Raw genomic sequence first — 3278 nt, forward strand, 5'->3', positions numbered from 1 at the left:
TGACACTTCCGACCCCTGAGTTGTGACCCGTCCCTCGACCATAGGCCTGCAGATCAAGCTGTCTCTGCCCAGCTTTGCCGATCCCAACCTGCCTCTGTATTCCGCCTGCCATCTTCCTTTGTTTTCCAACGGCTTCGCCTGCTTGAACAACAAGTCTGCCTGACCTCTGCTTATTCCATATGCTAGCCTTTTGACTGCCTAGTCAGCTTGACTATTGACCGTCACGTCTTCTTGACTTTTGACCGTCATATGACCTTGATCCTTCTCGCCCTTTCCTCTTGGACCCCTCCATTACCAACCGTATCAGAGGGTATCTATTATAAAAGAAAAATAAGATTTTCTGAAAGTAATATTATATTTTAGGTGAAATGCAGCACCATTGGATTCCAGATCTAAATACAAGAAAATGGCAATGAATACGTACCGGTAGTTAGTTACAACAACCTACTGTACCCGAAAGTTTCTTCGACTCACCAATGCCGTTAGATCTCCTTTGTGACCATCAGGAAGCTTTAATTCGCTCGTCCAAGAGCATTGTTTTAAATTGCATGCTATTGTTGTCGAAGCCATTCCACCAAACAAGCTCGCGATCGCCGATCATACAACGATGACCGAGCCGCAGCCGTACGCCGACTGCCGGCGAACTCCCCATATTGTCTTCCTCCCAAGCTCCGGGATGGGTCACCTCAACCCCTTCCTGCGCCTCGCGGCCCAGCTCTCCGCCCGCGACTGCCGCGTCTCCCTCTTGACCACCCATCCCACGGTCTCCGCCGCGGAGGAACGCCACGTCGACGCTTTCTTCGCCGCGTTCACCGGCGTCCGCCGCCTCGACCTCCACCTCCCACTGCTCGACCCGTCCGAGCTCAACTCCACCGACCCCTTCTGGCTCCGCTTCGAATCCATCCGCCGTTCGGCCCACCTGCTCCCGCGCGTTCTCGCCGATGCCTCGCCGCCAGTTTCCGCCGCGATCGTCGACATCTCGGTGGCGTCCTCCTACCTTCCCGCGGTCGCCGAAATGGGACTCCTCAGCTATGTCCTCTTCACCTCCTCCGCCGCGATGCTCGCGCTCTGCGCCTACTTTCCCACCTACTTTGCCATGAAGAACACTTTCGGCGTCGGCGACATCGACATCCCCGGGGCGGGGAGGGTGCCGAAGTCCAGCGTCCCCATGCCGCTGCGCGACCCAAACCAGCTCTTCGCGAAGCAATTCCTGGAGAACGGGCAAGCGCTCCCAAAAGCCAACGGCATTTTAGTGAACACCTTGCATGCGTGGGAGGCCGAAGCGCTAGCTGCGCTCAACGAGGGGAAAGTGGCCCCCGATATGCCCCCGGTGTTGGCGATCGGGCCGCTCCTACCGGCGATGAGTGTGGAAGGGGAGTCCGTCTCGGCACCGCTCGCTTGGCTGGATCGGCAGCCGGACAGATCGGTGTACGTGAGCTTTGGGAACCGGACGGGGATGCCGGCGGAGCAAATAAGGGAGTTAGGGATCGGGCTGGAGAGGAGCGGGTTGAGATTCCTGTGGGTGGTGAAGAGCAAGGTGGTGGATCGGGCGGAAGTGGAGGTGGGGTTGGAGGAGCTGCTGGGGAAGGAATACCTGGCTAAGATCAAGGACAGGGGGATGGTGGTGAAGGATTGGGTAGAGCAGGTGGATATCCGGCGGCACCGGGCGGTGGGAGGCTTCTTGAGCCACTGCGGCTGGAACTCAGTGGTTGAGGCGGCACTGTACGGAGTGAGGATCCTGGGGTGGCCGATGGGCGGCGACCAGAGGGGTGAACGCAGCGGTGGTGGCGCGGGGCGGACTGGGGATTTGGGTGGAAGGGTGGAGCTGGCAGGCAGAAGAGCCAATAAAGGCAGAGGAGATAAGCGAGCGGTTGAAGGATCTGATGGCCGTGGAGGGGCTGAGGGCGATGGGAGCCGCAGCGGCAGATGTCGGAGGAACCTCCTACCAAGTGCTAACGCGCTTCGTCGAGAGCTTAAAGCTTTAATTGTAATTGTAATTGTAATGATCATTCTCTGAAAATGATCGAAATCTGCACGATAATTCCTTCTTTGCCAAAATTTCCTCGCGGCCGGACGAAGGCCATCACCGTGTGTAGCGTCTGCGTCGACGGGAGACCGAAGAGCAAAAACGCCGCTATCAACGCGAACGCCGACCACGGATTCCCGAAATAGTCGCGCCTCAAGATGGATTCCCGAATGCCTCTTGAGGCCAGGTACCCGTTGCCGTCGTCGAGGAGCATCATCTTGACGAAGTCGTTGCTGCCGATGAAGGCGAGGTCGTTGTCGTCGTAGGCAGCGCGGGCGCGGCACTCGGAGACCTTGATGAGGTGAAGGTCTGTTTTAAACTGATTAATTTTTAAAATAGTAAATTGAGAAGTACTGTTCTAGTAAAAAAAATATTTGAATATGTTGGCCGTTAGTGTTTCCGTTAATTCGTCTCAGGATCAACACGGAAAAAATAAATCATGAACGATTACTAACTTTTATAATAATGACTAGCACATAAGAAAGATATTTATCTCGATTTTATCAAAATTTAAATTCTCTATATCTCATACGTTAGTCACTATATCTATTCGATGAGACATAAAAGAGTTGCTTCATGATGCAAAAGGTTGGAACCGCCAACCCAGCGGCCCCCTTACCCCGGCCCCACAAGTATGAGAGGGAGTAAATCACGGTGAATACGGGCCCAGTTATGACATGGCGGTCTTAGGTGTTTAGCACGGACAGATATTGATGTTATCGTAATTGCTACCGCAGACCTTTGACCTCCCGACTCATGATGCAAGAATACCATGTCATAACCGGCTGATCCCGCCCGTGGGGGCATAAAAGAGTTGCTTCACGTACTATAGACAGTTGGTGATCGAAAAATATAATAATTTTTTTAGAAATCGTAGTCAAAGGCTAAGCCGTTCATTAATTTGTTTTATATTTAATATTTATTTGTATTGCATATTGTTAGATAGTAATAATTTGTGAATACATGATGGGAGCTGATCGGGTCGGGCCTGGGAAGAAAGGGATTGGGGCTCGATATGTGGACTTAAAAGAAGTTAAGCCCGGGAAACATAACATATTTGGGTCCGGAAATAAGAGGTACTCGGGAAATTGGGTTTGGAACCCTATGGTACTCCGCCTAACAATTTATTAGAATCGGATTTGGAATCGCATAGTATTTAAGAGTCAACATTCGATTAATTTATCTATAAATTAATTGAATTAGTTAAAAATTAATTTAATATTAGTTAACTGAATCGAATCGAAATTTTATT

General features: G+C 51.6%; 1 pseudogene; it reads left to right on the top strand.

Annotated features, from left to right (window-relative positions):
* The first annotated feature begins 451 nt into the window (after positions 1-451).
* Positions 452-2040, top strand: LOC121998510 (annotated as a pseudogene).
* Positions 2041-3278: the final 1238 nt, after the last annotated feature.

This window comes from Zingiber officinale, chromosome 6A (assembly GCF_018446385.1).
Source record: "Zingiber officinale cultivar Zhangliang chromosome 6A, Zo_v1.1, whole genome shotgun sequence".
NCBI lineage: Eukaryota > Viridiplantae > Streptophyta > Magnoliopsida > Zingiberales > Zingiberaceae > Zingiber > Zingiber officinale.